Here is a 24,007-nt window from a genome sequence, read left to right on the forward strand (position 1 = left end):
AGCGTTAGGATTAGGGGACGGGTGTGGGTCAGGCTTCGGGGAAGGGTTAGGGTTAGGGTTCGGGCTAGGGTTAGGGTTAGGGGACGGGGACGGTTTGGGGTCCAGGTGAGTGTACGCCAACGCTTTAGGGGGAGCGTACGTGTGAGGGCGCGGGTGTGCGTTAGCCTACGGGTTGGGATTAGGGAACGAGTGAGGGTCAGGCTTCCGGGAAGGGTTAGGGTTAGGGTTCGGGCTAGGGTTAGGGTTAGGGGACGGGGACGGTTTAGGGTCCAGGTGAGGGTACGACAACGCTTTAGGGGGAGCGTATGTGTGAGGGCGCGGGTTAGCGTTAGCGTACGGGTTAGGATTAGGGGACGGGTGAGGCTCACGCTTCGGGGAAGGGTTAGGGTTAGGGTTCGGGCTAGGGTTAGGGTTAGGGGACGGGGATGGTTTAGGGTCCAGTTGAGGGTACGCCAACGCTTTAGGGGGAGCGTACGTGTGAGGGCGCGGGTTAGCGTTAGCGTACGGGTTAGGATTAGGGGACGGGTGAGGGTCACGCTTCGGGGAAGGGTTAGGGTTAGGGTTCGGGCTAGGGTTAGGGTTAGGGGACAGGGACGGTTTAGGTTCCAGGTGAGGGTACGACAGCGCTTTAGGGGGAGCGTACGTGTGAGGGCGCGGGTTAGTGTTAGCGTACGGGTTAGGATTAGGGGACGGGTGAGGGTCAGGCTTCGGCGAAGGGTTAGGGTTAGGGTTCGGGCTAGGGTTAGGGTTAGGGGACGGGGACGGTTTAGGGTCCAGGTGAGGGTACGACAACACTTTAGGGGGAGCGTATGTGTGAGGGCGCGGGTTAGCGTTAGCGTACGGGTTAGGATTAGGGGACGGGTGAGGGTCAGGCTTCGGGGAAGGGTTAGGGTTAGGGTTCGGGCTAGGGTTAGGGTTAGGGGACGGGGACGGTTTAGGGTCCAGGTGAGGGTACGCCAACGCTTTAGGGGGAGCGTACGTGTGAGGGCGCGGGTTAGCGTTAGCGTAAGCGTTAGGATTAGGGGACGGGTGAGGGTCAGGCTTCGGGGAAGGGTTAGGGTTAGGGTTTGGGCTAGGGTTAGGGTTAGGGGACGGGGACGGTTTAGGGTCCAGGTGAGGTTACGCCAACGCTTTAGGGGGAGCGTACGTGTGAGGGCGCGGGTTAGCGTTAGCGTACGGGTTGGGATTAGGGGACGGGTGAGGGTCAGGCTTCGGTGATGGGTTAGGGTTAGGGTTCGGGCTAGGGTTAGGGTTAGGGGACGGGGACGGTTTAGGGTCCAGGTGAGGGTACGACAACGCTTTAGGGGGAGCGTAGGTGTGAGGGCGCGGGTTAGCGTTAGCGTACGGGTTATGATTAGGGGACGGGTGAGGGTAAGGCTTCGGGGAAGGGTTAGGGTTAGGGTTCGCGCTAGGGTTAGGGTTAAGGGATGAGGACGGTTTAGGGTCCAGGTGAGGGTACGCCAACGCTTTAGGGGGAGCGTACGTGTGAGGGCGTGGGTTAGCGTTAGCGTATGGGTTAGGATTAGGGGACGGGTGAGGCTCTCACTTCGGGGAAGGGTTAGGGTTAGGGTTCGGGCTAGGGTTAGGGTTAGGGGACGGGGACGGTTTGGGGTCCAGGTGAGTGTACGCCAACGCTTTAGGGGGAGCGTACGTGTGAGGGCGCGGGTTAGCGTTAGCCTACGGGTTGGGATTAGGGAACGAGTGAGGGTCAGGCTTCCGGGAAGGGTTAGGGTTAGGGTTCGGGCTAGGGTTAGGGTTAGGGGACGGGGACGGTTTAGGGTCCAGGTGAGGGTATGCCAACGCTTTAGGGAGAGCGTACGTGTGAGGGCGCGGGTTAGCGTTAGCGTACGGGTTAGGATTAGGGGACGGGTGAGGCTCACGCTTCGGGGAAGGGTTAGGGTTAGGGTTCGGGCTAGGGTTAGGGTTAGGGGACGGGGACGGTTTAGGGTCCAGGTGAGGGTACGCCAACGCTTTAGGGGGAGCGTACGTGTGAGGGCGCGGGTTAGCGTTAGCGTACGGGTTAGGATTAGGGGACGGGTGAGGGTCAGGCTGCGGGGAAGGGTTAGGGTTAGGGTTCGGCCTAGGGTTAGGGTTAGGGGACGGGGACGGTTTTGGGTCGAAGTGAGGGTACGACAACGCTTTAGGGGGAGCGTACGTGTGAGGGCGCGGGTTAGCGTTAGCGTACGGGTTAGGATTAGGGGACGGGTGAGGGTCAGGCTTCGGGGAAGGGTTAGGGTTAGGGTTCTTGCTAGGGTTAGGGTTAGGGGACGGGGACAATTTAGGGTCCAGGTGAGGGTACGCCAACGCTTTAGGGGGAGCGTACGTGTGAGGGCGCGGGTTAGCGTTAGCGTACGGGTTAGGATTAGGGGACGGGTGAGGGTCAGGCTTCGGGGAAGGTTTAGGGTCAGGGTTCGGGCTAGGGTTAGCGTTACGGGACGGGGACGGTTTAGGGTCCAGGTGAGGGTACGACAGCGCTTTAGGGGGAGCGTACGTGTGAGGGCGTGGGTTAGCGTTAGCGTACGGGTTATGATTAGGGGACGGGTGAGGGTCAGGCTTCGGGGAAGGGTTAGCGTTAGGGTTCGGGCTAGGGTTAGGGTTAGGGGACGGGGACGGTTTAGGGTCCAGGTGAGGGTACGACAACACTTTAGGGGGAGCGTACGTGTGAGGGCGCGGGTTAGCGTTAGCGTACGGGTTAGGATTAGGGGACGGGTTAGGGTCAGGCTTCGGGGAAGGGTTAGGGTTAGGGTTAGGGTTCGGGCTAGGGTTAGGGTTAGGGGACGGGGACGGTTTAGGGTCCAGGTGAGGGTACGACAACGCTTTATGGGGAGGGTACGTGTGAGGGCGCGGGTTAGCGTTAGCGTACGGGTTAGGATTAGGGGATGGGTGAGGGTCAGGCTTCGGGGAAGGGTTAGGGTTAGGATTCAGGCTAGGGTTAGGGTTAGGGGACGGGGACGGTTTAGGGTCCAGGTGAGGGTACGACAACGCTTTAGGGGGAGCGCACGTGTGAGGGCGCGGGTTAGCGTTAGCGTACGGGTTAGGATTAGGGGACGGGTGAGGGTCAGGCTTCGGGGAAGAGTTAGGGTTAGGGTTCGGGCTAGGGTTAGGGTTAGGGGACAGGGACGGTTTAGGGTCCAGGTGAGGGTACGCCAACGCTTTAGGGGGAGCGTACGTGTTAGGGAGCGGGTTAGCGTTAGCGTACGGGTTGGGATTAGGGAACGGGTGAGGGTCAGGCTTCGGGGAAGAGTTAGGGTTAGGTTTCGGGCTAGGGTTAGGGTTAGAGCACGGGAACGGTTTAGGGTCCAGGTGAGGGTACGCCAACGCTTTAGGGGGAGCGTACGTGTGAGGGAGCGGGTTAGCGTTAGCGTACGGGTTGGGATTAGGGGACGGGTGAGGGTCAGGCTTCGGGGAAGTGTTAGGGTTAGGGTTCGGGCTAGGGTTAGGGTTAGGGGACGGGGACGGTTTAGGGTCCAGGTGAGGGTACGACAACGCTTTAGGGGGAGCGTACGTGTGAGGGCGCGGGTTAGCGTTAGCGTACGGGTTAGGATTAGGGTACGGGTGAGGGTCAGGCTTCGGGGAAGGGTTAGGGTTAGGGTTCGGGCTAGGGTTAGGGTTAGGGGACGGGGATGGTTTAGGGTCCAGGTGAGGGTACGCCAACGCTTTAGGGGGAGCGTACGTGTGAGAGCGCGGGTTAGCGTTAGCGTAAGCGTTAGGATTAGGGGACGGGTGAGGGTCAGGCTTCGGGGAAGGGTTAGGGTTAGGGTTCGGGCTAGGGTTAGGGTTAGGGGACGGGGACGGTTTGGGGTCCAGGTGAGTGTACGCCAACGCTTTAGGGGGAGCGTACGTGTGAGGGCGCAGGTTAGCGTTAGCCTACGGGTTGGGATTAGGGAACGAGTGAGGGTCAGGCTTCCGGGAAGGGTTAGGGTTAGGGTTCGGGCTAGGGTTAGGGTTAGGGGACGGGGACGGTTTAGGGTCCAGGTGAGGGTACGACAACGCTTTAGGGGGAGCGTATGTGTGAGGGCGCGGGTTAGCGTTAGCGTACGGGTTAGGATTAGGGGACGGGTGAGGCTCACGCTTCAGGGAAGGGTTAGGGATAGGGTTCGGGCTAGGGTTAGGGTTAGGGGACGGGGATGGTTTAGGGTCCAGGTGAGGGTACGCCAACGCTTTAGGGGGAGCGTACGTGTGAGGGCGCGGGTTAGCGTTAGCGTACGGGTTAGGATTAGGGGACGGGTGAGGGTCACGCTTCGGGGAAGGGTTAGGGTTAGGGTTCGGGCTAGGTTTAGGGTTAGGGGACGGGGACGGTTTAGGGTCCAGGTGAGGGTACGCCAACGCTTTAGGGGGAGCGTACGTGTGAGGGCGCGGGTTAGCGTTAGCGTAAGCATTAGGATTAGGGGACGGGTGAGGGTCAGGCTTCGGGGAAGGGTTAGGGTTAGGGTTTGGGCTAGGGTTAGGGTTAGGGGACGGGGACGGTTTAGGGTCCAGGTGAGGTTACGCCAACGCTTTAGGGGGAGCGTACGTGTGAGGGCGCGGGTTAGCGTTAGCGTACGGGTTGGGATTAGGGGACGGGTGAGGGTCAGGCTTCGGTGATGGGTTAGGGTTAGGGTTCGGGCTAGGGTTAGGGTTAGGGGACGGGGACGGTTTAGGGTCCAGGTGAGGGTACGACAACGCTTTAGGGGGAGCGTAGGTGTGAGGGCGCGGGTTAGCGTTAGCGTACGGGTTAGGATTAGGGGACGGGTGAGGCTCACGCTTCGGGGAAGGGTTAGGGTTAGGGTTCGGGCTAGGGATAGGGTTAGGGGACGGGGACGGTTTAGGGTCCAGGTGAGGGTACGCCAACGCTTTAGGGGGAGCGTACGTGTGAGGGCGCGGGTTAGCGTTAGCGTACGGGTTAGGATTAGGGGACGGGTGAGGGTCAGGCTTCGGGGAAGGGTTAGGGTTAGGGTTCGGGCTAGGGTTAGGGTTAGGGGACGGGGACGGTTTAGGGTCCAGGTGAGGGTACGACAACGCTTTAGGGGGAGGGTACGTGTGAGGGCGCGGGTTAGCGTTAGCGTACGGGTTAGGATTAGGGGATGGGTGAGGGTCAGGCTTCGGGGAAGGGTTAGGGTTAGGATTCAGGCTAGGGTTAGGGTTAGGGGACGGGGACGGTTTAGGGTCCAGGTGAGGGTACGACAACGCTTTAGGGGGAGCGCACGTGTAAGGGCGCGGGTTAGCGTTAGCGTACGGGTTAGGATTAGGGGACGGGTGAGGGTCAGGCTTCGGGGAAGAGTTAGGGTTAGGGTTCGGGCTAGGGTTAGCGTTAGGGGACGGGGACGGTTTAGGGTCCAGGTGAGGGTACGCCAACGCTTTAGGGGGAGCGTACGTGTTAGGGAGCGGGTTAGCGTTAGCGTACGGGTTGGGATTAGGGAACGGGTGAGGGTCAGGCTTCGGGGAAGAGTTAGGGTTAGGTTTCGGGCTAGGGTTAGGGTTAGAGCACGGGAACGGTTTAGGGTCCAGGTGAGGGTACGCCAACGCTTTAGGGGGAGCGTACGTGTGAGGGAGCGGGTTAGCGTTAGCGTACGGGTTGGGATTAGGGGACGGGTGAGGGTCAGGCTTCGGGGAAGTGTTAGGGTTAGGGTTCGGGCTAGGGTTAGGGTTAGGGGACGGGGACGGTTTAGGGTCCAGGTGAGGGTACGACAACGCTTTAGGGGGAGCGTACGTGTGAGGGCGCGGGTTAGCGTTAGCGTACGGGTTAGGATTAGGGTACGGGTGAGGGTCAGGCTTCGGGGAAGGGTTAGGGTTAGGGTTCGGGCTAGGGTTAGGGTTAGGGGACGGGGATGGTTTAGGGTCCAGGTGAGGGTACGCCAACGCTTTAGGGGGAGCGTACGTGTGAGAGCGCGGGTTAGCGTTAGCGTAAGCGTTAGGATTAGGGGACGGGTGAGGGTCAGGCTTCGGGGAAGGGTTAGGGTTAGGGTTCGGGCTAGGGTTAGGGTTAGGGGACGGGGACGGTTTGGGGTCCAGGTGAGTGTACGCCAACGCTTTAGGGGGAGCGTACGTGTGAGGGCGCAGGTTAGCGTTAGCCTACGGGTTGGGATTAGGGAACGAGTGAGGGTCAGGCTTCCGGGAAGGGTTAGGGTTAGGGTTCGGGCTAGGGTTAGGGTTAGGGGACGGGGACGGTTTAGGGTCCAGGTGAGGGTACGACAACGCTTTAGGGGGAGCGTATGTGTGAGGGCGCGGGTTAGCGTTAGCGTACGGGTTAGGATTAGGGGACGGGTGAGGCTCACGCTTCGGGGAAGGGTTAGGGATAGGGTTCGGGCTAGGGTTAGGGTTAGGGGACGGGGATGGTTTAGGGTCCAGGTGAGGGTACGCCAACGCTTTAGGGGGAGCGTACGTGTGAGGGCGCGGGTTAGCGTTAGCGTACGGGTTAGGATTAGGGGACGGGTGAGGGTCACGCTTCGGGGAAGGGTTAGGGTTAGGGTTCGGGCTAGGGTTAGGGTTAGGGGACGGGGACGGTTTAGGGTCCAGGTGAGGGTACGCCAACGCTTTAGGGGGAGCGTACGTGTGAGGGCGCGGGTTAGCGTTAGCGTAAGCATTAGGATTAGGGGACGGGTGAGGGTCAGGCTTCGGGGAAGGGTTAGGGTTAGGGTTTGGGCTAGGGTTAGGGTTAGGGGACGGGGACGGTTTAGGGTCCAGGTGAGGTTACGCCAACGCTTTAGGGGGAGCGTACGTGTGAGGGCGCGGGTTAGCGTTAGCGTACGGGTTGGGATTAGGGGACGGGTGAGGGTCAGGCTTCGGTGATGGGTTAGGGTTAGGGTTCGGGCTAGGGTTAGGGTTAGGGGACGGGGACGGTTTAGGGTCCAGGTGAGGGTACGACAACGCTTTAGGGGGAGCGTAGGTGTGAGGGCGCGGGTTAGCGTTAGCGTACGGGTTAGGATTAGGGGACGGGTGAGGGTAAGGCTTCGGGGAAGGGTTAGGGTTAGGGTTCGCGCTAGGGTTAGGGTTAAGGGATGAGGACGGTTTAGGGTCCAGGTGAGGGTACGCCAACGCTTTAGGGGGAGCGTACGTGTGAGGGCGTGGGTTAGCGTTAGCGTATGGGTTAGGATTAGGGGACGGGTGAGGCTCACGCTTCGGGGAAGGGTTAGGGTTAGGGTTCGGGCTAGGGTTAGGGTTAGGGGACGGGGACGGTTTGGGGTCCAGGTGAGTGTACGCCAACGCTTTAGGGGGAGCGTACGTGTGAGGGCGCGGGTTAGCGTTAGCCTACTGGTTGGGATTAGGGAACGAGTGAGGGTCAGGCTTCCGGGAAGGGTTAGGGTTAGGGTTCGGGCTAGGGTTAGGGTTAGGGGACGGGGACGGTTTAGGGTCCAGGTGAGGGTATGCCAACGCTTTAGGGGGAGCGTACGTGTGAGGGCGCGGGTTAGCGTTAGCGTACGGGTTAGGATTAGGGGACGGGTGAGGCTCACGCTTCGGGGAAGGGTTAGGGTTAGGGTTCGGGCTAGGGTTAGGGTTAGGGGACGGGGACGGTTTAGGGTCCAGGTGAGGGTACGCCAACGCTTTAGGGGGAGCGTACGTGTGAGGGCGCGGGTTAGCGTTAGCGTACGGGTTAGGATTAGGGGACGGGTGAGGGTCAGGCTTCGGGGAAGGGTTAGGGTTAGGGTTCGGGCTAGGGTTAGGGTTAGGGGACGGGGACGGTTTAGGGTCCAGGTGAGGGTACGACAACGCTTTAGGGGGAGGGTACGTGTGAGGGCGCGGGTTAGCGTTAGCGTACGGGTTAGGATTAGGGGATGGGTGAGGGTCAGTCTTCGGGGAAGGGTTAGGGTTAGGATTCAGGCTAGGGTTAGGGTTAGGGGACGGGGACGGTTTAGGGTCCAGGTGAGGGTACGACAACGCTTTAGGGGGAGCGCACGTGTGAGGGCGCGGGTTAGCGTTAGCGTACGGGTTAGGATTAGGGGACGGGTGAGGGTCAGGCTTCGGGGAAGAGTTAGGGTTAGGGTTCGGGCTAGGGTTAGGGTTAGGGGACGGGGACGGTTTAGGGTCCAGGTGAGGGTACGCCAACGCTTTAGGGGGAGCGTACGTGTTAGGGAGCGGGTTAGCGTTAGCGTACGGGTTGGGATTAGGGAACGGGTGAGGGTCAGGCTTCGGGGAAGAGTTAGGGTTAGGTTTCGGGCTAGGGTTAGGGTTAGAGCACGGGAACGGTTTAGGGTCCAGGTGAGGGTACGCCAACGCTTTAGGGGGAGCGTACGTGTGAGGGAGCGGGTTAGCGTTAGCGTACGGGTTGGGATTAGGGGACGGGTGAGGGTCAGGCTTCGGGGAAGTGTTAGGGTTAGGGTTCGGGCTAGGGTTAGGGTTAGGGGACGGGGACGGTTTAGGGTCCAGGTGAGGGTACGACAACGCTTTAGGGGGAGCGTACGTGTGAGGGCGCGGGTTAGCGTTAGCGTACGGGTTAGGATTAGGGTACGGGTGAGGGTCAGGCTTCGGGGAAGGGTTAGGGTTAGGGTTCGGGCTAGGGTTAGGGTTAGGGGACGGGGATGGTTTAGGGTCCAGGTGAGGGTACGCCAACGCTTTAGGGGGAGCGTACGTGTGAGAGCGCGGGTTAGCGTTAGCGTAAGCGTTAGGATTAGGGGACGGGTGAGGGTCAGGCTTCGGGGAAGGGTTAGGGTTAGGGTTCGGGCTAGGGTTAGGGTTAGGGGACGGGGACGGTTTGGGGTCCAGGTGAGTGTACGCCAACGCTTTAGGGGGAGCGTACGTGTGAGGGCGCAGGTTAGCGTTAGCCTACGGGTTGGGATTAGGGAACGAGTGAGGGTCAGGCTTCCGGGAAGGGTTAGGGTTAGGGTTCGTGCTAGGGTTAGGGTTAGGGGACGGGGACGGTTTAGGGTCCAGGTGAGGGTACGACAACGCTTTAGGGGGAGCGTATGTGTGAGGGCGCGGGTTAGCGTTAGCGTACGGGTTAGGATTAGGGGACGGGTGAGGCTCACGCTTCGGGGAAGGGTTAGGGATAGGGTTCGGGCTAGGGTTAGGGTTAGGGGACGGGGATGGTTTAGGGTCCAGGTGAGGGTACGCCAACGCTTTAGGGGGAGCGTACGTGTGAGGGCGCGGGTTAGCGTTAGCGTACGGGTTAGGATTAGGGGACGGGTGAGGGTCACGCTTCGGGGAAGGGTTAGGGTTAGGGTTCGGGCTAGGGTTAGGGTTAGGGGACGGGGACGGTTTAGGGTCCAGGTGAGGGTACGCCAACGCTTTAGGGGGAGCGTACGTGTGAGGGCGCGGGTTAGCGTTAGCGTAAGCATTAGGATTAGGGGACGGGTGAGGGTCAGGCTTCGGGGAAGGGTTAGGGTTAGGGTTTTGGCTAGGGTTAGGGTTAGGGGACGGGGACGGTTTAGGGTCCAGGTGAGGTTACGCCAACGCTTTAGGGGGAGCGTACGTGTGAGGGCGCGGGTTAGCGTTAGCGTACGGGTTGGGATTAGGGGACGGGTGAGGGTCAGGCTTCGGTGATGGGTTAGGGTTAGGGTTCGGGCTAGGGTTAGGGTTAGGGGACGGGGACGGTTTAGGGTCCAGGTGAGGGTACGACAACGCTTTAGGGGGAGCGTAGGTGTGAGGGCGCGGGTTAGCGTTAGCGTACGGGTTAGGATTAGGGGACGGGTGAGGGTAAGGCTTCGGGGAAGGGTTAGGGTTAGGGTTCGGGCTAGTGTTAGGGTTAGGGGACGGGGACGGTTTAGGGTCCAGGTGAGGGTATGCCAACGCTTTAGGGGGAGCGTACGTGTGAGGGCGCGGGTTAGCGTTAGCGTACGGGTTAGGATTAGGGGACGGGTGAGGCTCACGCTTCGGGGAAGGGTTAGGGTTAGGGTTCGGGCTAGGGTTAGGGTTAGGGGACGGGGACGGTTTAGGGTCCAGGTGAGGGTACGCCAACGCTTTAGGGGGAGCGTACGTGTGAGGGCGCGGGTTAGCGTTAGCGTACGGGTTAGGATTAGGGGACGGGTGAGGGTCAGGCTGCGGGGAAGGGTTAGGGTTAGGGTTCGGCCTAGGGTTAGGGTTAGGGGACGGGGACGGTTTTGGGTCGAAGTGAGGGTACGACAACGCTTTAGGGGGAGCGTACGTGTGAGGGCGCGGGTTAGCGTTAGCGTACGGGTTAGGATTAGGGGACGGGTGAGGGTCAGGCTTCGGGGAAGGGTTAGGGTTAGGGTTCTTGCTAGGGTTAGGGTTAGGGGACGGGGACAGTTTAGGGTCCAGGTGAGGTTACGCCAACGCTTTAGGGGGAGCGTACGTGTGAGGGCGCGGGTTAGCGTTAGCGTACGGGTTAGGATTAGGGGACGGGTGAGTGTCAGGCTTCGGGGAAGAGTTAGGGTTAGGGTTCGGGCTAGGGTTAGGGTTAGGGGATGGGGACGGTTTAGGGTCCAGGTGAGGGTACGCCAACGCTTTAGGGGGAGCGTACGTGTGAGGGCGCGAGTTAGCGTTAGCGTACGGGTTAGGATTAGGGGACGGGTGAGGGTCAGGCTTCGGGGAAGGTTTAGGGTCAGGGTTCGGGCTAGGGTTAGCGTTACGGGACGGGGACGGTTTAGGGTCCAGGTGAGGGTACGACAGCGCTTTAGGGGGAGCGTACGTGTGAGGGCGTGGGTTAGCGTTAGCGTACGGGTTATGATTAGGGGACGGGTGAGGGTCAGGCTTCGGGGAAGGGTTAGCGTTAGGGTTCGGGCTAGGGTTAGGGTTAGGGGACGGGGACGGTTTAGGGTCCAGGTGAGGGTACGACAACACTTTAGGGGGAGTGTACGTATGAGGGCGCGGGTTAGCGTTAGCGTACGGGTTAGCATTAGGGGACGGGTTAGGGTCAGGCTTCGGGGAAGGGTTAGGGTTAGGTTTCGGGCTAGGGTTAGGGTTAGGGGACGGGGACGGTTTAGGGTCCAGGTGAGGGTATGACAACGCTTTAGGGGGAGGGTACGTGTGAGGGCGCGGGTTAGCGTTAGCGTACGGGTTAGGATTAGGGGACGGGTGAGGGTCAGGCTTCGGGGAAGGGTTAGGGTTAGGATTCAGGCTAGGGTTAGGGTTAGGGGACGGGGACGGTTTAGGGTCCAGGTGAGGGTACGACAACGCTTTAGGGGGAGCGCACGTGTGAGGGCGCGGGTTAGCGTTAGCGTACGGGTTAGGATTAGGGGATGGGTGAGGGTCAGGCTTCGGGGAAGAGTTAGGGTTAGGGTTCGGGCTAGGGTTAGGGTTAGGGGACGGGGACGGTTTAGGGTCCAGGTGAGGGTACGCCAACGCTTTAGGGGGAGCGTACGTGTGAGGGAGCGGGTTAGCGTTAGCGTACGGGTTGGGATTAGGGAACGGGTGAGGGTCAGGCTTCGGGGAAGAGTTAGGGTTAGGTTTCGGGCTAGGGTTAGGGTTAGAGCACGGGAACGGTTTAGGGTCCAGGTGAGGGTACGCCAACGCTTTAGGGGGAGCGTACGTGTGAGGGAGCGGGTTAGCGTTAGCGTACGGGTTGGGATTAGGGGACGGGTGAGGGTCAGTCTTCGGGGAAGTGTTAGGGTTAGGGTTCGGGCTAGGGTTAGGGTTAGGGGACGGGGACGGTTTAGGGTCCAGGTGAGGGTACGACAACGCTTTAGGGGGAGCGTACGTGTGAGGGCGCGGGTTAGCGTTAGCGTACGGGTTAGGATTAGGGTACGGGTGAGGGTCAGGCTTCGGGGAAGGGTTAGGGTTAGGGTTCGGGCTAGGGTTAGGGTTAGGGGACGGGGATGGTTTAGGGTCCAGGTGAGGGTACGCCAACGCTTTAGGGGGAGCGTACGTGTGAGGGCGCGGGTTAGCGTTAGCGTAAGCGTTAGGATTAGGGGACGGGTGAGGGTCAGGCTTCGGGGAAGGGTTAGGGTTAGGGTTCGGGCTAGGGTTAGGGTTAGGGGACGGGGACGGTTTGGGGTCCAGGTGAGTGTACGCCAACGCTTTAGGGGGAGCGTACGTGTGAGGGCGCAGGTTAGCGTTAGCCTACGGGTTGGGATTAGGGAACGAGTGAGGGTCAGGCTTCCGGGAAGGGTTAGGGTTAGGGTTCGGGCTAGGGTTAGGGTTAGGGGACGGGGACGGTTTAGGGTCCAGGTGAGGGTACGACAACGCTTTAGGGGGAGCGTACGTGTGAGGGCGCGGGTTAGCGTTAGCGTACGGGTTAGGATTAGGGGACGGGTGAGGCTCACGCTTCGGGGAAGGGTTAGGGATAGGGTTCGGGCTAGGGTTAGGGTTAGGGGATGGGGATGGTTTAGGGTCCAGGTGAGGGTACGCCAACGCTTTAGGGGGAGCGTACGTGTGAGGGCGCGGGTTAGCGTTAGCGTACGGGTTAGGATTAGGGGACGGGTGAGGGTCACGCTTCGGGGAAGGGTTAGGGTTAGGGTTCGGGCTAGGGTTAGGGTTAGGGGACAGGGACGGTTTAGGTTCCAGGTGAGGGTACGCCAACGATTTAGGGGGAGCGTACGTGTGAGGGCGCGGGTTAGCGTTAGCGTACGGGTTAGGATTAGGGGACGGGTGAGGGTCAGGCTTCGGCGAAGGGTTAGGGTTAGGGTTCGGGCTAGGGTTAGGGTTAGGGGACGGGGACGGTTTAGGGTCCAGGTGAGGGTACGACAACACTTTAGGGGGAGCGTATGTGTGAGGGCGCGGGTTAGCGTTAGCGTACGGGTTAGGATTAGGGGACGGGTGGGGCTCACGCTTCGCGGATGGGTTAGGGTTAGGGTTCGGGCTAGGGTTAGGGTTAGGGGACGGGGACGGTTTAGGGTCCAGGTGAGGGTACGCCAATGCTTTAGGGGGAGCGTACGTGTGAGGGCGCGGGTTAGCGTTAGCGTACGGGTTAGGATTAGGGGACGGGTGAGGGTCAGTCTTCGGGGAAGGGTTAGGGTTAGGGTTCGGGCTAGGGTTAGGGTTAGGGGACGGGGACGGTTTAGGGTCCAGGTGAGGGTACGACAACGCTTTAGGGGGAGCGTACGTGTGAGGGCGTGGGTTAGCGTTAGCATACGGGTTAGGATTAGGGGACAGGTGAGGGTCAGGCTTCGGGGAAGCGTTAGGGTTAGGGTTCTGGCTAGGGTTAGGGTTAGGGGACGGGGACGGTTTAGGGTCAAAGTGAGGGTACGACAACGCTTTAGGGGGAGCGTACGTGTGAGGGCGTGGGTTAGCGTTAGCGTAAGGGTTAGGATTAGGGGACGGTTAAGGGGCAGGGTTCGGGGAAGTGTTAGGGTTAGGGTTCGGGCTAGGGTTAGGGTTAGGGGACGGGGACGGTTTAGGGTCCAGGTGAGGGTATGCCAACGCTTTAGGGGGAGCGTACGTGTGAGGGCGCGGGTTAGCGTTAGCGTACGGGTTAGGATTAGGGGACGGGTGAGGGTCAGGCTTCGGGGAAGTGTTAGGGTTAGGGTTCGGGCTAGGGTTAGGGTTAGGGGACGGGGACGGTTTAGGGTCCAGGTGAGGGTACGACAACGCTTTAGGGGGAGCGTAGGTGTGAGGGCGCGGGTTAGCGTTAGCGTACGGGTTAGGATTAGGGGACGGGTGAGGGTAAGGCTTCGGGGAAGGGTTAGGGTTAGGGTTCGCGCTAGGGTTAGGGTTAAGGGATGAGGACGGTTTAGGGTCCAGGTGAGGGTACGCCAACGCTTTAGGGGGAGCGTACGTGTGAGGGCGTGGGTTAGCGTTAGCGTACGGGTTAGGATTAGGGGACGGGTGAGGCTCACGCTTCGGGGAAGGGTTAGGGTTAGGGTTCGGGCTAGGGTTAGGGTTAGGGGACGGGGACGGTTTGGGGTCCAGGTGAGTGTACGCCAACGCTTTAGGGGGAGCGTACGTGTGAGGGCGCGGGTTAGCGTTAGCCTACAGGTTGGGATTAGGGAACGAGTGAGGGTCAGGCTTCCGGGAAGGGTTAGGGTTAGGGTTCGGGCTAGGGTTAGGGTTAGGGGACGGGGACGGTTTAGGGTCCATGTGAGGGTACGACAACGCTTTAAGGGGAGCGTACGTGTGAGGGCGCGGGTTAGCGTTAGCGTACGGGTTAGGATTAGGGGACGGGTGAGGGTCAGGCTGCGGGGAAGGGTTAGGGTTAGGGTTCGGCCTAGGGTTAGGGTTAGGGGAAGGGGATGGTTTTGGGTCGAAGTGAGGGTACGACAATGCTTTAGGGGGAGCTTACGTGTGAGGGCGCGGGTTAGCGTTAGCATACGGGTTAGGATTAGGGGACGGTTGAGCGGCAGGCTTCGGGGAAGGGTTAGGGTTAGGGTTCAGGCTAGGGTTGGGGTTAGAGGACGGGGACGGTTTAGGGTCCAGGTGAGGGTACGCCAACGCTTTAGGGGGAGAGTACGTGTGAGGGCGCGGGTTAGCGTTAGCGTACGGGTTAGGATTAGGGGACAGGTGAGTGTCAGGCTTCGGGGAAGAGTTAGGGTTAGGGTTCGGGCTAGGGTTAGGGTTAGGGGATGGGGACGGTTTAGGGTCCAGGTGAGGGTACGCCAACGCTTTAGGGGGAGCGTACGTGTGAGGGCGCGAGTTAGCGTTAGCGTACGGGTTAGGATTAGGGGCCGGGCGAGGGTCAGGCTTCGGGGAAGGTTTAGGGTCAGGGTTCGGGCTAGGGTTAGCGTTACGGGACGGGGACGGTTTAGGGTCCAGGTGAGGGTACGACAGCGCTTTAGGGGGAGCGTACGTGTGAGGGCGTGGGTTAGCGTTAGCGTACGGATTATGATTAGGGGACGGGTGAGGGTCAGGCTTCAGGGAAGGGTTAGCGTTAGGGTTCGGGCTAGGGTTAGGGTTAGGGGACGGGGACGGTTTAGGGTCCAGGTGAGGGTACGACAGCACTTTAGGGGGAGCGTACGTTTGAGGGCGTGGGTTAGCGTTAGCGTACGGGTTAGGATTAGGGGACGGGTGAGGCTCAGGCTTCGGGGTAGGGTTAGGGTTAGGGTTCAGGCTAGGGTTAGGGTTAGGGGACGGGGACGGTTTAGGGTCCAGGTGAGGGTACGACAACGCTTTAGGGGGAGCGTACGTGTGAGGGCGCGGGTTAGCGTTAGCGTACGGGTTAGGATTAGGGGACGGGTGAGGGTCAGGCTTCGGGGAAGAGTTAGGGTTAGGGTTCGGGCTAGGGTTAGGGTTAGAGGTCGGGGACGGTTTAGGGTCCAGGTGAGGGTACGACAACGCTTTAGGGGGAGCGTACGTGTGAGGGAGCGGGTTAGCGTCAGCGTACGGGTTGGGATTAGGGAACGGGTGAGGGTCAGGCTTCGGGGAAGGGTTAGGGTTAGGGTTCGGGCTAGGGTTAGGGTTAGGGAAAGGGGACGGTTTAGAGTCCAGGTGAGGGTACGACAACGCTTTAGGGGGAGCGTACGTGTGAGGGCGCGGGTTAGCGTTAGCGTACGGGTTAGGATTAGGGGACGGGTGAGGGTTAGGCTTCGGGGAAGGGTTAGGGTTAGGGTTCGGGCTAGGGTTAGGGTTAGGGAACGGGGACGGTTTAGGGTCCAGGTGAGGGTACGCCAACGCTTTAGGGGGAGCGTACGTGTGAGGGCGCGGCTTAGCGTTAGCGTACGGGTTAGGATTAGGGGACGGGTGAGGCTCACGCTTCGGGGAAGGGTTAGGGTTAGGGTTCGGGCTAGGGTTAGGGTTAGGGGACGGGGACGGTTTAGGGTCCAGGTGAGGGTACGCCAACGCTTTAGGGGGAGCGTACGTGTGAGGGCGCGGGTTAGCGTTAGCGTACGGGTTGGGATTAGGGAACGGGTGAGGCTCACGCTTCGGGGAAGGGTTAGGGTTAGGGTTCGGGCTAGGGTTAGGGTTAGGGGACGGGGACGGTTTAGGGTCCACGTGAGGGTATGACAACGCTTTAGGGGGAGCCTACGTGTGAGGGCGCGGGTTAGCGTTAGCGTACGGGTTAGGATTAGGGGACGGGTGAGGGTCAGGCTTCGGGGAAGGGTTAGGGTAAGGGTTCGGGCTAGGGTTAGGGTTAGGGGACGGGGACGGTTTAGGGTCCATGTGAGGGTACGACAACGCTTTAGGGGGAGCGTATGTGTGAGGACGCGGGTTAGCGTTAGCGTACGGGTTAGGATTAGGGGCCAGATGAGGGTTAGGCTTCGGGGAAGGGTTAGGGTTAGGGTTCGGGCTAGGGTTAGGGTTAGGGGACGGGGACGGTTTAGGGTCCAGGTGAGGGTACGCCAACGCTTTAGGGGGAGCGTACGTGTGAGGGCGCGGGTTAGCGTTAGCGTAAGCGTTAGGATTAGGGGACGGGTGAGGGTCAGGCTTCGGAGAAGGGTTAGGGTTAGGGTTCGGGCTAGGGTTAGGGTTAGGGGACGGGGACGGTTTAGGGTCCAGGTGAGGGTACGCCAACGCTTTAGGGGGAGCGTACGTGTGAGGGCGCGAGTTAGCGTTAGCGTACGGGTTAGGATTAGGGGACGGGTGAGGCTCACGCTTCGGGGAAGGGTTAGGGTTAGGGTTCGGGCTAGGGTTAGGGTTAGGGGACGGGGACGGTTTAGGGTCCAGGTGAGGGTACGACAACGCTTTAGGGGGAGCGTACGTGTGAGGGCGCGGGTTAGCGTTAGCGTACGGGTTAGGATTAGGGGACGGGTGAGGGTCACGCTTCGGGGAAGGGTTAGGGTTAGGGTTCGGGCTAGGGTTAGGGTTAGGGGACGGGGACGGTTTAGGGTCCAGGTGAGGGTACGACAACGCTTTAGGGGGAGCGTACGTGTGAGGGCGCGGGTTAGCGTTAGCGTACGGGTTAGGATTAGGGGACGGGTGAGGGTCAGGCTTCGGGGAAGAGTTAGGGTTAGGGTTCGGGCTAGGGTTAGGGTTAGAGGACGGGAACGGTTTAGGGTCCAGGTGAGGGTACGCCAACGCTTTAGGGGGAGCGTACGTGTGAGGGAGCGGGTTAGCGTTAGCGTACGGGTTGGGATTAGGGGACGGGTGAGGGTCAGGCTTCGGGGAAGTGTTAGGGTTAGGGTTCGGGCTAGGGTTAGGGTTAGGGGACGGGGACGGTTTAGGGTCCAGGTGAGGGTACGACAACGCTTTAGGGGGAGCGTACCTGTGAGGGCGCGGGTTAGCGTTAGCGTACGGGTTAGGATTAGGGGACGGGTGAGGGTCAGGCTTCGGGGAAGGGTTAGGGTTAGGGTTCGGGCTAGGGTTAGGGTTAGGGGACGGGGATGGTTTAGGGTCCAGGTGAGGGTACGCCAACGCTTTAGGGGGAGCGTACGTGTGAGGGCGCGGGTTAGCGTTAGCGTAAGCGTTAGGATTAGGGGACGGGTGAGGGTCAGGCTTCGGGGAAGGGTTAGGGTTAGGGTTCGGGCTAGGGTTAGGGTTAGGGGACGGGGACGGTTTAGGATCCAGGTGAGGGTACGACAACACTTTAGGGGGAGCGTACGTGTGAGGGCGCGGGTTAGCGTTAGCGTACGGGTTAGGATTAGGGGACGGGTGAGGGTCAGGCTTCGGGGAAGGGTTAGGGTTAGGGTTCGGGCTAGGGTTAGGGTTAGGGGACGGGGAAGGTTTAGGGTCCAGGTGAGGGTACGCCAACGCTTTAGGGGGAGCGTACGTGTGAGGGCGCGGGTTAGCGTTAGCGTACGGGTTAGGATTATGGGACGGGTGAGGGTCAGGCTTCGGGGAAGGGTTAGGGTTAGGGTTCGGGCTAGGGTTAGGGTTAGGGGACGGGGACGGTTTAGGGTCCCGGTGAGGGTACGCCAACGCTTTAGGGGGAGCGTACGTGTGAGGGCGCGAGTTAGCGTTAGCGTACGGGTTGGGATTAGGGAACGGGTGAGGGTCAGGCTTCGGTGATGGGTTAGGGTTAGGGTTCGGGCTAGGGTTAGGGTTAGGGGACGGGGACGGTTTAGGGTCCAGGTGAGGGTACGCCAACGCTTTAGGGGGAGCATACGTGTGAGGGCGCGAGTTAGCATTAGCGTAAGCGTTAGGATTAGGGGACGGGTGAGGGTCAGGCTTCGGGGAAGGTTTAGGGTCAGGGTTCGGGCTAGGGTTAGCGTTACGGGACGGGGACGGTTTAGGGTCCAGGTGAGGGTACGACAGCGCTTTAGGGGGAGCGTACGTGTGAGGGCGTGGGTTAGCGTTAGCGTACGGGTTATGATTAGGGGACGGGTGAGGGTCAGGCTTCAGGGAAGGGTTAGCGTTAGGGTTCGGGCTAGGGTTAGGGTTAGGGTACGGGGACGGTTTAGGGTCCAGGTGAGGGTACGACAACACTTTAGGGGGAGCGTATGTGTGAGGGCGTGGGTTAGCGTTAGCGTACGGGTTAGGATTAGGGGACGGGTGAGGCTCAGGCTTCGGGGAAGGGTTAGGGTTAGGGTTCGGGCTAGGGTTAGGGTTAGGGGACGGGGACGGTTTAGGGTCCAGGTGAGGGTACGACAACGCTTTAGGGGGAGGGTACGTGTGAGGGCGCGGGTTAGCGTTAGCGTACGGGTTAGGATTAGGGGACGGGTGAGGCTCAGGCTTCGGGGTAGGGTTCGGGTTAGGGTTCAGGCTAGGGTTAGGGTTAGGGGACGGGGACGGTTTAGGGTCCAGGTGAGGGTACGACAACGCTTTAGGGGGAGCGTACGTGTGAGGGCGCGGGTTAGCGTTAGCGTACGGGTTAGGATTAGGGGACGGGTGAGGGTCAGGCTTCGGGGAAGAGTTAGGGTTAGGGTTCGGGCTAGGGTTAGGGTTAGAGCACGGGAACGGTTTAGGGTCCAGGTGAGGGTACGCCAACGCTTTAGGGGGAGCGTACGTGTGTGGGAGCGGGTTAGCGTTAGCGTACGCGTTGGGATTAGGCAAAGGGTGAGGGTCAGGCTTCGGGGAAGGCTTAGGGTTAGGGTTCGGGCTAGGGTTAGGGTTAGGGAACGGGGAAGGTTTAGAGTCCATGTGAGGGTACGACAACGCTTTAGGGGGAGCGTACGTGTGAGGGCGCGGGTTAGCGTTAGCGTACGGGTTAGGATTAGGGTACGGGTGAGGGTCAGGCTTCGGGGAAGGGTTAGGGTTAGGGTTCGGGCTAGGGTTAGGGTTAGGGGACGGGGACGGTTTAGGGTCCAGGTGAGGGTACGCCAACGCTTTAGGGGGAGCGTACGTGTGAGGGCGTGGGTTAGCGTTAGCGTACGGGTTAGGATTAGGGGACGGGTGAGGGTCAGGCTTCGGCGAAGGGTTAGGGTTAGGGTTCGGGCTAGGGTTAGGGTTAGGGGACGGGGACGGTTTAGGGTCCAGGTGAGGGTACGCCAACGCTTTAGGGGGAGCGTACGTGTGAGGGCGCGGGTTAGCGTTAGCGTACGGGTTAGGATTAGGGGACGGGTGAGTGTCAGGCTTCGGGGAAGGGTTAGGGTTAGGGTTCGGGCTAGGGTTAGGGTTAGGGGACGGGGACGGTTTAGGGTCCAGGTGAGGGTACGCCAACGCTTTAGGGGGAGCGTACGTGTGAGGGCGCGGGTTAGCGTTAGCGTAAGCGTTAGGATTAGGGGACGGGTGAGGGTCAGGCTTCGGGGAAGGGTTAGGGTTAGGGTTCGGGCTAGGGTTAGGGTTAGGGGACGGGGACGGTTTAGGGTCCAGGTGAGGGTACGCCAACGCTTTAGGGGGAGCGTACGTGTAAGGGCGCGAGTTAGCGTTAGCGTACGGGTTAGGATTAGGGGACGGGTGAGGCTCACGCTTCGGGGAAGGGTTAGGGTTAGGGTTCGGGCTAGGGTTAGGGTTAGGGGACGGGGATGGTTTAGGGTCCAGGTGAGGGTACGACAACGCTTTAGGGGGAGCGTACGTGTGAGGGCGCGGGTTAGCGTTAGCGTACGGGTTAGGATTAGGGGACGGGTGAGGGTCACGCTTCGGGGAAGGGTTAGGGTTAGGGTTCGGGCTAGGGTTAGGGTTAGGGGACGGGGACGGTTTAGGGTCCAGGTGAGGGTACGACAACGCTTTAGGGGGAGCGTACGTGTGAGGGCGTGGGTTAGCGTTAGCGTACGGGTTAGGATTAGGGGACGGGTGAGGGTCAGGCTTCGGGGAAGAATTAGGGTTAGGGTTCGGGCTAGGGTTAGGGTTAGAGGACGGGAACGGTTTAGGGTCCAGGTGAGGGTACGCCAACGCTTTAGGGGGAGCGTACGTGTGAGGGAGCGGGTTAGCGTTAGCGTACGGGTTGGGATTAGGGGACGGGTGAGGGTCAGGCTTCGGGGAAGTGTTAGGGTTAGGGTTCGGGCTAGGGTTAGGGTTAGGGGACGGGGACGGTTTAGGGTCCAGGTGAGGGTACGCCAACGCTTTAGGGGGAGCGTACGTGTGAGGGCGCGAGTTAGCGTTAGCGTACGGGTTAGGATTAGGGGACGGGTGAGGCTCTCGCTTCGGGGAAGGGTTAGGGTTAGGGTTCGGGCTAGGGTTAGGGTTAGGGGACGGGGACGGTTTAGGGTCCAGGTGAGGGTACGACAACACTTTAGGGGGAGCGTATGTGTGAGGGCGCGGGTTAGCGTTAGCGTACGGGTTAGGATTAGGGGACGGGTGAGGGTCAGGCTTCGGGGAAGGGTTAGGGTTAGTGTTCGGGCTAGGGTTAGGGTTAGGGGACGGGGACGGTTTAGGGTCCAGGTGAGGGTACGCCAACGCTTTAGGGGGAGCGTACGTGTGAGGGCGCGGGTTAGCGTTAGCGTAAGCGTTAGGATTAGGGGACGGGTGAGGATCAGGCTTCGGGGAAGGGTTAGGGTTAGGGTTCGGGCTAGGGTTAGGGTTAGGGGACGGGGACGGTTTAGGGTCCAGGTGAGGGTACGCCAACGCTTTAGGGGGAGCGTACGTGTGAGGGCGCGGGTTAGCGTTAGCGTACGGGTTGGGATTAGGGAACGGGTGAGGGTCAGGCTTCGGTGATGGGTTAGGGTTAGGGTTCGGGCTAGGGTTAGGGTTAGGGGACGGGGACGGTTTAGGGTCCAGGTGAGGGTACGACAACGCTTTAGGGGGAGCGTATGTGTGAGGGCGCGGGTTAGCGTTAGCGTACGGGTTAGGATTAGGGGACGGGTGAGGCTCACGCTTCGGGGAAGGGTTAGGGTTAGGGTTCGGGCTAGGGTTAGGGTTAGGGGACGGGGATGGTTTAGGGTCCAGGTGAGGGTACGACAACGCTTTAGGGGGAGCGTACGTGTGAGGGCGCGGGTTAGCGTTAGCGTATGTGTTAGGATTAGGGGACGGGTGAGGGTCACGCTTCGGGGAAGGGTTAGGGTTAGGGTTCGGGCTAGGGTTAGGGTTAGGGGACAGGGACGGTTTAGGTTCCAGGTGAGGGTACGACAGCGCTTTAGGGGGAGCGTACGTGTGAGGGCGCGGGTTAGCGTTAGCGTACGGGTTAGGATTAGGGGACGGGTGAGGGTCAGGCTTCGGCGAAGGGTTAGGGTTAGGGTTCGGGCTAGGGTTAGGGTTAGGGGACGGGGACGGTTTAGGGTCCAGGTGAGGGTACGCCAACGCTTTAGGGGGAGCGTACGTGTGAGGGCGCGGGTTAGCGTTAGCGTACGGGTTGGGATTAGGGGACGGGTGAGGGTCAGGCTTCGGGGAAGTGTTAGGGTTAGGGTTCGGGCTAGGGTTAGGGTTAGGGGACGGGGACGGTTTAGGGTCCAGGTGAGGGTACGACAACGCTTTAGGGGGAGCGTAGGTGTGAGGGCGCGGGTTAGCGTTAGCGTACGGGTTAGGATTAGGGGACGGGTGAGGGTAAGGCTTCGGGGAAGGGTTAGGGTTAGGGTTCGCGCTAGGGTTAGGGTTAAGGGATGAGGACGGTTTAGGGTCCAGGTGAGGGTACGCCAACGCTTTAGGGGGAGCGTACGTGTGAGGGCGTGGGTTAGCGTTAGCGTACGGGTTAGGATTAGGGGACGGGTGAGGCTCACGCTTCGGGGAAGGGTTAGGGTTAGGGTTCGGGCTAGGGTTAGGGTTAGGGGACGGGGACGGTTTGGGGTCCAGGTGAGTGTACGCCAACGCTTTAGGGGGAGCGTACGTGTGAGGGCGCGGGTTAGCGTTAGCCTACATGTTGGGATTAGGGAACGAGTGAGGGTCAGGCTTCCGGGAAGGGTTAGGGTTAGGGTTCGGGCTAGGGTTAGGGTTAGGGGACGGGGACGGTTTAGGGTCCAGGTGAGGGTACGCCAACGCTTTAGGGGGAGCGTACGTGTGAGGGCGCGGGTTAGCGTTAGCGTACGGGTTAGGATTAGGGGACGGGTGAGGCTCACGCTTCGGGGAAGGGTTAGGGTTAGGGTTCGGGCTAGGGTTAGGGTTAGGGGACGGGGACGGTTTAGGGTCCAGGTGAGGGTACGCCAACGCTTTAGGGGGAGCGTACGTGTGAGGGCGCGGGTTAGCGTTAGCGTACGGGTTAGGATTAGGGGACGGGTGAGGGTCAGGCTGCGGGGAAGGGTTAGGGTTAGGGTTCGGCCTAGGGTTAGGGTTAGGGGACGGGGACGGTTTAGGGTCCAGGTGAGTGTACGCCAACGCTTTATGGGGAGCGTACGTGTGAGGGCGCGGGTTAGCGTTAGCGTAAGCGTTAGGATTAGGGGACGGGTGAGGGTCAGGCTTCGGGGAAGGGTTAGGGTTAGGGTTCGGCCTAGGTTTAGGGTTAAGGGACGGGGACGGTTTAGGGTCCAGGTGAGGGTACGCCAACGCTTTAGGGGGAGCGTACGTGTGAGGGCGCGGGTTAGCGTTAGCGTACGGGTTAGGATTAGGGGACGGGTGAGGCTCACGCTTCGGGTTAGGGTTCGGGCTAGGGTTAGGGTTAGGGGACGGGGACGGTTTAGGGTCCAGGTGAGGGTACGCCAATGCTTTAGGGGGAGCGTACGTGTGAGGGCGCGGGTTAGCGTTAGCGTACGGGTTAGGATTAGGGGACGGGTGAGGGTCAGTCTTCGGGGAAGGGTTAGGGTTAGGGTTCGGGCTAGGGTTAGGGTTAGGGGACGGGGACGGTTTAGGGTCCAGGTGAGGGTACGACAACGCTTTAGGGGGAGCGTACGTGTGAGGGCGTGGGTTAGCGTTAGCATACGGGTTAGGATTAGGGGACAGGTGAGGGTCAGGCTTCGGGGAAGCGTTAGGGTTAGGGTTCGGGCTAGGGTTAGGGTTAGGGGACGGGGACGGTTTAGGGTCAAGGTGAGGGTACGACAACGCTTTAGGGGGAGCGTACGTGTGAGGGCGTGGGTTAGCGTTAGCGTAAGGGTTAGGATTAGGGGACGGTTAAGGGGCAGGGTTCGGGGAAGTGTTAGGGTTAGGGTTCGGGCTAGGGTTAGGGTTAGGGGACGGGGACGGTTTAGGGTCCAGGTGAGGGTACGCCAACGCTTTAGGGGGAGCGTACGTGTGAGGGCGCGGGTTAGCGTTAGCGTACGGGTTAGGATTAGGGGACGGGTGAGGGTCAGGCTTCGGGGAAGTGTTAGGGTTAGGGTTCGGGCTAGGGTTAGGGTTAGGGGACGGGGACGGTTTAGGGTCCAGGTGAGGGTACGACAACGCTTTAGGGGGAGGGTACGTGTGAGGGCGCGGGTTAGCGTTAGCGTACGGGTTAGGATTAGGGGACGGGTGAGGGTAAGGCTTCGGGGAAGGGTTAGGGTTAGGGTTCGCGCTAGGGTTAGGGTTAAGGGATGAGGACGGTTTAGGGTCCAGGTGAGGGTACGCCAACGCTTTAGGGGGAGCGTACGTGTGAGGGCGTGGGTTAGCGTTAGCGTACGGGTTAGGATTAGGGGACGGGTGAGGCTCACGCTTCGGGGAAGGGTTAGGGTTAGGGTTCGGGCTAGGGTTAGGGTTAGGGGACGGGGACGGTTTAGGGTCCATGTGAGGGTACGACAGCGCTTTAAGGGGAGCGTACGTGTGAGGGCGCGGGTTAGCGTTAGCGTACGGGTTAGGATTAGGGGACGGGTGAGGGTCAGGCTGCGGGGAAGGGTTAGGGTTAGGGTTCGGCCTAGGGTTAGGGTTAGGGGAAGGGGATGGTTTTGGGTCGAAGTGAGGGTACGACAATGCTTTAGGGGGAGCTTACGTGTGAGGGCGCGGGTTAGCGTTAGCATACGGGTTAGGATTAGGGGACGGTTGAGCGGCAGGCTTCGGGGAAGGGTTAGGGTTAGGGTTCGGGCTAGGGTTGGGGTTAGAGGACGGGGACGGTTTAGGGTCCAGGTGAGGGTACGCCAACGCTTTAGGGGGAGAGTACGTGTGAGGGCGCGGGTTA

Source organism: Delphinus delphis, chromosome 15 (genome assembly GCF_949987515.2).
Source record: "Delphinus delphis chromosome 15, mDelDel1.2, whole genome shotgun sequence".
In the NCBI taxonomy this organism is placed as follows: domain Eukaryota; kingdom Metazoa; phylum Chordata; class Mammalia; order Artiodactyla; family Delphinidae; genus Delphinus; species Delphinus delphis.